The sequence below is a fragment of the Perca fluviatilis genome, chromosome 5, assembly GCF_010015445.1.
Source record: "Perca fluviatilis chromosome 5, GENO_Pfluv_1.0, whole genome shotgun sequence".
Classification (NCBI taxonomy): domain Eukaryota; kingdom Metazoa; phylum Chordata; class Actinopteri; order Perciformes; family Percidae; genus Perca; species Perca fluviatilis.
In genome coordinates, this window is record NC_053116.1 from 7540321 (window position 1) to 7553005 (window position 12685).

A 12685-nucleotide genomic window follows, 5' to 3' on the forward strand; every position below is an offset into this window, starting at 1 on the left:
AACGTCAGACATTTTGGCACATTTTGAGGAATCCGCCTGTAGATTCTTAATCTTTTTCTCCTGTCATTTCTCTGCACCTCCCTTGCCCTTTGGTGGTCGTTTGTCCATTTTAACGTGAATGCTAAACTTCCAGCATAACTATTACAGCTTGTGTCTCAGGGCCAGGAGGCGTGGCCATAGTGGGATTCGTAAATTTGTGGCCCGGAGTGGGGAAGGAGTTTCCTGGATTTGATTGGGTCAGGCCATAGCCAATAAAGAAAATTAACCAATGGGCCGCTGTGAGTTCTTAATGGGAAAATACAAAAAGGCCTATTTATATCGGCGATTTGGCCCAAAAGTGCGCCGGCCCACCGGGAAAATGCCCGGTGTGCCAGGTGGCCAGTCCAGCCCTGTATGGAGCCATTTAGATGCTATCAAGCCATCACCTATCGTTAGCATTCTATTGACTGACATTCATTTTGGCGTCACTTAGCAAATATTTATTTCTAAAGAAACACGACAATGTATAAAAGGCTCCATTACCTTGTACCTCACGTTATGGCTCCGTAGTAGACGCTTTTGTAAAAATAGGCTAACGATTGTCATAACCACGCGACTTTCTGTCGCATAATAGACAAATTACTGTACAGTACAGGAGAAGCTCACAGGCAGTTTCGACTTACATTAGCTGTTTTAGTTTAATTACTCAAGTTAACTATTATTTTAGTTAGCAATAATTAGCCTGTGCCTATGTTATTTCCTAACATATACCTACGCTCTCCGTCTCTGTAAGATTGGGAATGATTGAGATTTCTCTTGGCACAGCTACCAGAAGACTTCACACTTTCAGACAGGTTGCTCACGTTACATCTACGTCGTCAAGCTCAGTTGAGGCTACGCAGTAACACTCAGCCATCACCAGAAAAGTGCTTCTAATAGACTTCACTGGTCTGCGTTGCAAGACTACGGCGTCGCTTTGTCCATTCATTTTACTGTCTATGGTACCGACAGCTCCCCCTCCTCCCCCAGCATGCTTCCGGAACCAGCTGTGGGAGGGACTGTTGAGCAAGCTCAGGACAGTTGAGCGAGCTCAATAATAACATTTAAGTAATTGTTTACAGAAGAAATCATCAGGAGCAAAGTCTGGCCTAAGTAATTTCCCTATGCAGCTTTGATGTGTCTAAAAGCTAACATTACAGTGACTTTTGTTGAACAGAGTAGAAATGGAAGAAGAGGATATGTCTGTCACTTTTTACTTAGTTAACATGTTGGTTTCTTGACTGGTTGTTGACATAAGTGTAGCTCTAATACAGTAACAAAAGATGTGAGTGCAAAGATTTTGCAAACGCAAGTTACAAATACCCTTGGGGCTAAGCACCCCCTGTCTTTAAATCCTAGTGACGTCCCTGCTATATAACAAGCTCACTCTCAAAATGTTACTTTGAAATGTCATTTTTTTCATTCTTCCAATTGTACGTAAACCTTTCCTAGTGGTACTGGATGTTTTTGTTTACTGTTCATAGTTACTGTGTACCTACAAATGTGAGTAGGGGTGTAGCACAAAATCCTTACTATGTCAAACGAGCAAAGTGGCAAAGTCCTCAATAGCTAGAGACACAGAAATGGCACATACTAAGGAAAGCTCATTATGGGACTGGCTATAGTGGCTGTAATTCTGCACCAAGGCTGAATTTCAGGAAAGAGACTTCAGATACAGTATAAGGGGACCACTAAGACCTATATAAAAGCATCCAAAGAGCACCATGTCATGGGACCTTTAAATAGAACGGCCATATTTTTTAAGATATAATATGAATCCATTCATGGGAATACATTGATAGGTAACATTTTGGTAACATTGGGCCTCATTCACCAATATCTTCCTAAGTTTTCTCTTAAATATGTTCTTAAGAAAGTTTCTAAGAGAAGTCTACGTCAGATTCATGACGTGTTCTTAAACAGCAGAATTGTTCGCACCTGTGTTCTTAGGATTGAAGAATCCCACGTCTTCGTAACTGAAAGCGCGTGCCAGTTGTTCCTAATTAGCATAAGATAACGCCCCGCAAATTCCCATATAAGGACATGACACTTCCAGTGCACCTCCTGGGAGTCTGCGCGTATTAGAGATTGTCAGAGCGGCTGTGGAGGAATTACTGTACTTAAATAAATAAAAAATAAAAAAATAACCAGAGACATATTTACTTTAGTTAAAAGTAGAAGATGTCCACTACCACAAACAAGGCCTGGCTTTTAAAAAAGTTCCTATCTTAACCAGCATAAAACGGAAATGTGTTGTTAGAATCGGAATGCGGTTGGTTTTATTCATGGATGTATTTTAAGACGGTTTTATTTTCTTTAACCATGCAAGTAAGCAAATAAAGTGTGTGAAGCAGCGCAGATGGGGAGATGTGAAGAGGTCCAGCCAAATAAATAAGATATGAACGCGTCTTACGTAGCCTGGCGGAGGAGTAAACGATGCTTTGGAGATAGATGGCAACTATGATTTAAAAACGGGAATAATAAAAAACAAACATTTTCATTTTCACTTTTACCGGAGGCTGTATTACCGAGGGTCAGCGGCGCTGTGCCCAGGCTCTGGAGCACCGGAGCCGGCTTGGATCGGCGGTGCCCATATATATCTACAGCAACAAAACTTCACTGGTGAGACAAACGTGTGACGGTCAGGAAGACGTTTTGGCAGGGGGAAACTGATCAGAAAATGTAACGGAACATTGTAGAAATGTAGTGGAGTAGAAAGTATAGATAATTGCTGCAAAATGTAACAGAGTAAAAGTCAAAAGTAGGCCATATGCACTATTGAGTCTACTTAAGTAAAGTACAGATACGTGAAAAATTTACTTAAGTACAGTTACGAAGAATTTATACTTTGTTACATTCTACCACTGCATTTTGGCCATAGAAATAGCAATCAATCACCAAATAATGCAGGATTTAATCAGTTTAATTGCTGATGTAAATTGCAGCGTTAGTGTTTTTTTGCATAATATGATTTTTTTTTCAACAAATGATCAGAAATACATTACAGTACAATACTATCATTGTAAACGACTGTAGAATTAAATAAAATGCAGTAACCAATCATTTGGAGCAAATTGTCATCACTCGAATGTGCGTAAGAGTGCTTTTCAGTGTTTGTAGATTTTGTTCTTAGCTAAGAACAAATCCAAGTTAAGAAAACATTAGTGAATGCCAGAATCTTCGTAAAAAGTGCCTAAGAAGGGTTTAAGAACACATTTCTTCATAAGAACGGTTGGTGAATGAGGCCCATTGATTTTAAGTCCTCTTTGAGATTAAATGTACTATCTCTTTATTTGCAGCCCATGCAGTTGTGAAAGGAGGTGCAGAAGTTTCTGTTGGAACAGCCGGGTTGGTGGAGATGATCGACACCTTTGACCGGCCTGGTTCAGCTACTGCTGTTGGTCCCTACGCAGACGCCGGGGTATATGCATATGGTTTAGAGGATAAACCTATGAAGCGTATTCCCAAGGCAGGACTGTACGCTGATGCAGGAGTGGGCCTAGCTCGTGCTGAATGGCGCATTTTTGAGGCTCAGGCCAAAGAGACCAACGCCAGTGCAGGAGCCGAAGCCTATGCGGGCTCTCTCAGTGCCGGAGCCTTTGCCAAAGCAGAAGTTGCCAGTGCTTCAGCCACTGCTGGTCCGCTAAAAGCTACAGCTGGTCTGGCAATAGCCAGTATAGGAGCCGGATAGCTCTGCAGCCTCTCTCAGTGTTGAAGCCTTTGCCAGAGCAGAAGTAGCCAGTGTTTCAGCCTCTGCTGGTCCGCTGAAAGCTACAGCCGGTCTGGCATTAGACACTGGCGCCAGCGTCGGTCTGACAGGTATAGAGGTAAAGGAGCTGGGATGGGGCATCTCCTTTGGTCATAAAATGGGCATTTATCTGTTTGGCACTGGGTTTGAAGTTAACTTATTGTAGACTGCAGCCAAATGAAGCTCTTTGTGAATGTGTTTTGTGCCTTCTATTCCAACAATAAAAGCATTTGAAATGTGCAGCATTTATAAATTAAACTTCTCCCTGTATGCCAATAAAATGTCTACACTTTCTGAAATAGATAATCAAACCCATCGGAGGTTTATTATAATTTGTTTATAAAACAACCAAGGTGGAGTTCATAAAGTACTGCAATGCTCTCAATGATGTACAGACATTTTTACACACTTTCTCTCACACAAACTTGATAAATGGTGTTTGTGATCCATCACAATTTATGTTTACTGTAAGCAGCTTTCTACAACAATTTATTGTAAAACCTGCAATTTCCCTGAAGTTTTTACTTTCGCTTCTAGAGGCCTAAACTGTCAGCTGTAACTGTCATTCCAGTGTATGGTACCTCTGTAATAAATCCATGTCAATAATGTAACTGAGCGTCTTGGTCTACCTTAAAGCAGACGTATTATGCTCATTTTCAGGTTCATAATTGTATTTTGAGGTTGTACCAGAATAAGTTTAAATGGTTTAATTTTCAAAAAACACCATATTTTTGTTGTACTGCACATTGCTGTGGCTCCTCTTTTCACCCTGTGTTCAGGTATCTGTTTTAGCTACAGAGTGAGACATCTGACTTTTTTACCATCTTTGTTGGCAGTCGCACATGTGCAGTAGCTAGGTAAGGATCACATCACATAGCTAGCTGTTTAAACAACTTCACTCAGTTCTTCTTCTAAACAAGGACGCACTTCCAACTTAGTGTGGAATACCTGCAGAACAGGGACATGTAAGTAGTTCTTTTGTAGATTATGGTGAACTTGTGTGTTTTAGGTAGCATGCTAGCGCTAGCTAGCGCTAGCATGCATGTCTCGGCTACTGACGTAGAAAGCCGTGCAGATTTTGAACAGCTCACCTGGAGACTGAAAGAAGGTTACATTCAGAAACCCATATCTCACTCAAAACAGCATGGATGTTTTTTTTCCAAGTTTGTATGTGTGTGGAAGCACCAGAGACACAAAATAACACCCTAATCCCAGAAAAAGTGTTTTTTTTTCATAATATGGGCACTTTAATGAACAGATTATTTTCTCCAATATATTTGATAATGTTTTAAATAACTTCCATCAATTAAACATCAACGCAGCTAACAAGTAGAAAATCGAAAACAACAGGGACAAACCAGAAACACAGAAACTCACAGTAGGAAAAAGACTGGAACTTAGGAAACACACATACACGCACGCACACACACACACACACACACACACACACACACACACACACATTGTCTGTTCCTCTAAATTATGGAGGCTAATCTTAGAATGTGTAAATAAAGAAATAAGCAAAATCAATTCAATTCAATTTTATTTATAGTATCAAATCATAACAAGAGTTATCTCAAGACACTTTACAGATAGAGTAGGTCTAGACCACACTCTATAATTTACAAAGCCCCAACAATTCCAGTAATTCCCTCAAGAGCAAGCATTAGCAGTGGCTGTTGCGAAAGTGGCGAGGAAAAACTCCCTTTTAGGAAGAAACCTCGGCAGACCCAGACTCTTGGTAGGCGGTGTCTGACGGGGCCAGTTGGGGTTGTGATGAACAGTGGCAATAATAATAATAATAATAAAGATAATAGAACAGTGACTACAATGGTAGTTGTAGTAGTTCATGTCATAGCAGGGCACAGCAGGGCGTTACAGGATGTAGCGTGGCACAGCAGAGCGTGGGTGGACGCAGTGGGCCCGCGCACGCGCTGCAGGACGAACGCGCGTGGACACAGCAGAGCATGCGCGGTAGCCAGCGTTTAGCAGGACCACAGCGATAGCTGCAGCCAGGACCCAGATCTTGGTGTCACGGAACTATTCTGGGCGAAAAAGAAACAAATGGACTCCAGGGAGTAAACTCCCCAGAGCTAGATTAGTAACAAGCATTTCTGGGACAAGGATGCACACTAAAGCAAACAATGAAAAGAGAGAGGAGAGAGCAGCTCAGTGTGTCATAGGAAGGAAGGAATTTCCCTGGCAGTCTAGAATTATAGCATTGTAACAGCATAACTAAGAGAGGCAGGTTAAGGAGAGGAGCCTGGTCGGGCTAGAACTCTCCCCAACCGGATAAGGCTGTACTGGCCTGCCTCCCTCTACACTCAATATATTATTAATTATATGATAGATGAATCTGATGACTGCCAATGCAGAGAAGCTAGTACAGGAGAAATATGATCTCTTTTCTTAGTTTTTGTCAGAACATGCGCTGCAGCATTCTGGATCAGCTGGAGAGTCTTAAGGGACTTATTTGAGCAACCTGATAATAAGGAATTACAGTAATCCAGCCTGGAAGTAACGAATGCATGGACTAGTTTTTCAGCATCGTTTTGCGACAGGATGTTCCTAATTTTGGCAACGTTACGAAGATGAAAAAAAGCTGTTCTTGAGGTGTGTTTTAGGTGGGTGTTAAAGGATATATCCTGATCAAAAATAACTCCTAGATTTCTGACAGTAGTGCTGGAGGCTAGGGCAATGCCATCCAGGGTAGCTATATCTTTAGATAATGAAGTTCGGAGGTGCCTGGGGCCCAGCACAATGATTTGGGTTTTGTTTGAGTTTAACATCAGAAAATTGTAGGTCATCCAGGATTTTATATCTTTAGCTAACTGACTGGTTTCGTCTGGCTTGATTGACAGGTATAATTGGGTGTCATCTGCATAACAGTGAAAGTTAATTGAGTGTTTCCTAATAATATTGCCTAGAGGAAGCATATATAAGGAGAATAGAATTGGTCCAAGCACTGAGCCTTGTGGAACACCATGGCTAACTTTAGCGTACTTGGAGGATTTATTGTTAATATTAACAAATTGAGATCGATCAGAGAAATAGGACTTAAACCAGCTTAGTGTGATTCCTTTAATGCCAACTAAATGTTGCAATCTCTGTAACAGGATTGTATGGTCAATAGTGTCAAATGCAGCACTAAGATCTTGTAAGACAAGTATGGAGAGAAGTCCTTTGTCAGCAGCAGTTAGAAGGTCGTTAGTAATTTTCACAAGTGCCATCTCTGTGCTATGATGCATTCTAAATCCTGACTGATTGTCCTCAAATAGACTATTCCTATGTAGAAATTCACATAACTGATTAGCAACTACCTTCTCAAGGATCTTGGAGAGAAAGGGGAGATTAGATATAGGTCTGTAGTTGGCTAAGACCTCAGGATCGAGGGTGGTTTTTTTCAGAAGAGGTTTTATTACAGCTACTTTAAATGACTGCGGTACATAACCTGTTAATAAAGACATATTGATCATATCTAGTAATGAAGTGTTAACCATGGGTAACGCTGCTTTAAGTAGCCTCATTGGGATGGGGTCTAAGAGACAGGTAGATGGCTTAGCTGAAGAGACCTTTAACATTAATTGTTGAAGGTTTATAGGATAAAAGCAATCTAAGTATATGTCAGGTCTTATCGTTCTTTCTAGCACTCCTGCGTTTAGAGGTGAGCCATTAGAAGTTGAGGGCAAAAGGTGATGAATTTTATCTCTAATAGTTATAATTTTATCATTAAAGAAGCTCATGAAGTCATCACTACTCAGAGCTATAGGAATAGATGGCTCAATAGAGCTGTGACTCTCTGTCAGCCGGGCTACAGTGCTGAAAAGAAACCTTGGATTGTTCTTATTTTCTTCTATTAATGATGAGTAATAGTCTGATCTGGCAGATCTGAGGGCTTCCTATAGGTTTTCCGACTGTCTTGTCAATCTACACGACTTTCTTCCAGTTTGGTGGAATGCCACTTACTTTCAAGTTTTCGTGAGATTTGTTTTAATTTGCGAGTTTGAGAGTTATACCAAGGTGCTAGTTTCCTTTGCTTCATCATCCTCTTTTTTAAAGGAGCAACAGAGTCAAAATTTGTTCGGAGGCAGGCAGTAGCACCGTAAAAAATTAGCAATTGGGAGGGATTAAAGTTAACATAAAGGTCATGTTATATTAAGGTACGACATTGAGTTAAATGCTGTTGGAATATCTTCCTTAAATTTTGCCAGATAGATTGTCAGATAGGCATCTAGTGTAGAAACTTTTATTTAATTTCGTATAGTCGGGTAGTAAGAATTCGAAAGTTATTAAAAAATGGTTTGATAATAAGGAATTTGAGTATTATTATGACTGGGAGGAGTCGCTTCATTTAGACTAACATATTCTTCATGGCCCAGCCATGTTTTGGTAAGAGAATAAATCAATTTGATTATCTGATATCAAATTGTTTACCAATATTGCTTTAGAAGTATTTAATAGTCCACATTTGATTTTCCTATTCTGTTTTATCATTGCAGTGGTTGCTTTAATTCCAATTAGGTTGTTGACGTTTGATTTAATCGGTCTCAGTCGGTCTCAGTCGGGGGACAGACACCGTGGTTATGGGATTATGGGTGATTGCTCCAAAGGGTGCACAGAGGGGCGTGTAGCGCCGTATCTCTGATTACTGATATTATTGATTGTAACTGGAATGATATAGCTGGTCTGTGGGTTAGCAGAGTTATTTGTAAAGGAGTGAGAGCTTTTGAGAGAGAGTGTGTCTGGTCAGTGTGCTTGTGAGAGTGTTTACGGAATGCAAACAGTCAATCATAGCTCTGAGTATGCAGGGCGTGGTACAAATTTCCATGTGGCATCTGGCTTCTGCGTGTATTGGGATGAATCCCATCCCTGCTGAAGAGGGAGCCACGTTCCTAAAACAGATTAAAATTGTCAATAAAACCTATCTTGTGAATGCTGCATGTGAGCTGGAGCCAGGTGTTAAGGGAGAGCAGTCTGCTAAAAATGCATGATCCGCGACCTAGAGGCGTAAGTGGGCCCGAAATAAAAACCGACTTCCCAGCGCTTTTTAAAGCCTCAATGAGAGTGGTAAAGTCTCGCCTTGTGCGCTCACACTCCTGAATCTGATTGGACATGTCATTATGTCCACAATGGACCACGATGTGTTCAATAGAGGTCGGGAATGAGGGTATCAGGTCCACATTTTTAGCCAGGATGTCTGCAACTTTGGCTCCGGGAAAGCAGTGTGTGACAGCATTATGAAACCGTAAATCTCTAGTGATGGAGTCCCCAATAATTACTGTGGTTAGAGGGAAGAGCGGACAAGGAGTGGGGGGGTGTGGATGGCCGGTGACGGACAGATGGACAAGGAAAAGAAGAGGAAGATTGCTTACCATTTGGCTGGGGAGATTGTTTTTGAGGAATGTTGTCATTTGGTCGGTGCAGGCAGTGTAGGCCACCGGACCGTCTGACTACCGCTTCCCTCAGAAGCTTTCGCCGCGAGGCAGCAGTCCTCTTCTGTGACGACGGCTGGTAAGTCGGTTTTGAAGCGGGGCGAGCCCGACGAGCCCGGGGAACCACATCGGCCACTACCGGTTCCGACTCCGACAGGGCATTGAAACGACTGGAGAGGCTGAGGGCAGGAGGCGATGGAGCCCTACCCGAGGCTCTCTTTTGGCCGCAAACCACCTTAGTCCTGGATGGTTTGATGACCGGTGTCGAGCAAGAAGATGGATGTGGGCAGGTGGATGGATCCCATGGCGCAGTATCCTGGAAGGCCGCCGAGAGAGATGAGATCCGGAGCGATTGATTATGAGCCACGTCCAGGCAGGCGGATAAAAAAGCATCTTTGGTTTTTAAGTCCTTAAAAAAGCATTCTTAAACAACAAGGGAATCCTGTGGGGGAGTGGGCACTCACCAGGTGTAGAAGTAGCCATGGAGCTAGCGTTAGTTTAGCCAGTAGGCCTAGTCTTGATAAATTAGCGTGAGGCTAAATGCTTACTACACGTAAAAATGTATCTTTGGTTATTTTAAAAACACTATATTAGTATAAAAGAAACTAGGCTATAGAGCCGACTGTTGGGTAGGAGATCGAAGGCAGCTGCCGACTGCCTCTTTCCCGCCGACTGCTGTCGCTTGTGGATGACGTCGACGTTGTGATGCGTTCAGGTGCGTTAGAGTAGAGTTGAATTCCTTTCAACTGTCACTTCAGATAAGTCATACATGAGCTCATTCAGAGTGTCAAATGTCCACTAGTGGAAGTACTAAAAAAATGCTGAAAAAACACTAACTTTTATTTTTAAATTATTTAGTTTTTTGTGAAGTTGTTTTTGGTCTGTGTTATCCAGCTTCTTTTCTTACTACACCAGGTAGCCAGGCAAACACACACACACACACAATTATTGTAAAACCTGCAATTTCCCTGAAGATTTTACTTTCGCTTCTAGAGGCCTAAACTGTCAGCTGTGACTGTCATTCCAGTGTATGGTACCGCTGTAATAAATCCATGTCAATAATGTAACTGAGCGTCTTGGGGGTCTTAATGAACAAATTATTTCTCCCCTATATTTTATATTATTTCAAATAATATATCAATTAAACATCAACACAGTAACAAGTAGAAAATCCAAAACAACAGGGACAAACCAGGAACACAGAAACTCACACCGGGAAAAAGACTGGAACTTAGGAAACACACACACACACACACACACACATACGGTTGACATTGTCTTAGAACGTGTAAATAAAGAAATAAGCTGAATCACTTCAGATAAGTCATACTTGAGCTCAGAGTGTCAAATGTCCACTAGTGGAAGTACTAAAAAAACGCTGACATTTTTTTTATTTTTAAATGATTTAGTTTTTTGTAAAGTTGTTTTTGATCTGTGTTATCCATCTTATTTTTTGATAGTTAAAAAAATATAACACATAGTTGAATTAGTTTTACATCTTGTTATCCATCTGTGTGTGTCTGTGGAGGAAATCTGTTACCATCTGTTACCATCGAATTCTATCACTTTCACAAGATTATAAATATGTTATGGGATTTTTACACTTTTGATCTCTGTTCAACAGGGTGACCAGTAACACAGAACAAATGTCATGTTAATGACATTACTCAAATCTACATTCTACATACTGTGTCAAAGGTCTCCATATCTTTTCAAACAGATTATCTTATAATGATAATGTAAGTCATATTTTCCAGAGGTAGAGGTAAGGACCATTCTTTAATCCAGTTAATAAACTTTATATGACTCTTTTTGCAAGCAATAAACAAATATCCAAGGCAGCAATATCTTTTATATGTTTATCACAGTATAATCCTGATGAAGGCAGGGTTGAACATTAAGTGTAAGCCCAATATACTCTTCAGGGGTTGTTTATCTCCCTCCAAAACGTATCTAATATGATAACTTGATCATATTCTCAAACGATGAAAAACACTCCTGATGCTTTAAAGGTGCCCTGCCACACATATTTCATTACTTTGTGGTGTTAGATCCCCCGAATTACCCCCCGTGGGAGGTACAGGACCAGCTCTCCGTTTAAAGGGTCCGAGCCCCCGTAGCCTATGAGTATTACCCTACTAAGGTTAAAGGGACTATTTAAGCTGGTGGCGAGGAGACTCGCCTAGCTTCTAACTGCCTTCCTCCGTACGTCTACCCCGCTTGCACTAGCACCACACCTGACTGAATGGCCCCAGAGCCAGGTACAGCACCAGTCACGCACGTTAACGGCAGCTCTCCTCTCAATGATCTGGGCACTTGGTAATTGCTAGGATTGGCTTTAGTGGCTCGTACAGTGAGCCCCAAGGGTCTGTTTAATTTCTATGGCTAGAGCAACCGATTAGAACCCAACTTTGTTGTTATAAACACACACTCCTTAAGAATTCTTGCCTTAGTGAGACGTCATGAATCCAATGTCCACAATTCAGTCTTTAACTTCAATGATAGCTTTATTGCGCAGATTTTAGCAAGGAAATTGCATAATGCATTTAATTCTCAAAACACTGATTAATTATATATTTCAAAATCATTAGCTTAACCAATTATTCGTAAGTAAAAATTTATTTAAATCCAAACCCCTGATATAAAGGCTTGTAGCTGGAAGGTGGAATGTCCAGTGTTGCATGGAGAGAGAGGGAAGGGATGTGCTGGTCAGTACAGTCCTTCCTGGCCTGCCCTACTGCTGGATTTTTGTGAAACTCCCGACTCAATTCAAAAGTCCGCAAAGTCTCTTATCCAAAACAGTCACTGTTGGCAGGGTGAACGAAAGAGTACTCCTTAAAATCCAAATTGTAATCCTTAGGCCGGGTGGGGCTGGTTAATTCTCCTATTGCCAAACACTCCCGTGTCGGCCGTAAGTGATAGGAGATCCTCATTCTGCGATGTTGGCTTTGTTCGTTGCTCTGTCTCTTGAGTTGAATTTCTGAGTCCAAAGACTAGCTGCTCTGACGTGGTCGATGGAACAGCGAGTCTTGAACCCCGGGAGCCAGCAGGAGAACTAACCCCGATACTTCCTGAGGTGTCCCTTCTTATCCTTTCACAATGTGTGTGCTCTGTATGCGTCATCTTGTATCCCCGAGCGCGTGTCCCTAACAACACATGCCTCCTGTATATTTCCACATTTCAACTCATCCATCTCTCTATATTTCCTAATACATGTCACCTCCGGCTTAGTACAGTCATAATCTGATTTTTACCACATGGCCCCACTGTTTCAACATTGGCCTCACTGTGTTAACACACTTTCTCAAATGCATCCTACCCTTTCCCTCTCAACTCAACCATTTCTCTATATTCACTCAGTGTAGTACATTCGTGATCTGAATTTTACCACATGTCCTACTTTTAACAATCAAACAGTAGTCATTGTTTAAATCAGTATACACACAATACCTATTTCACGTAATTATTATCCTTAATAATCAAACAA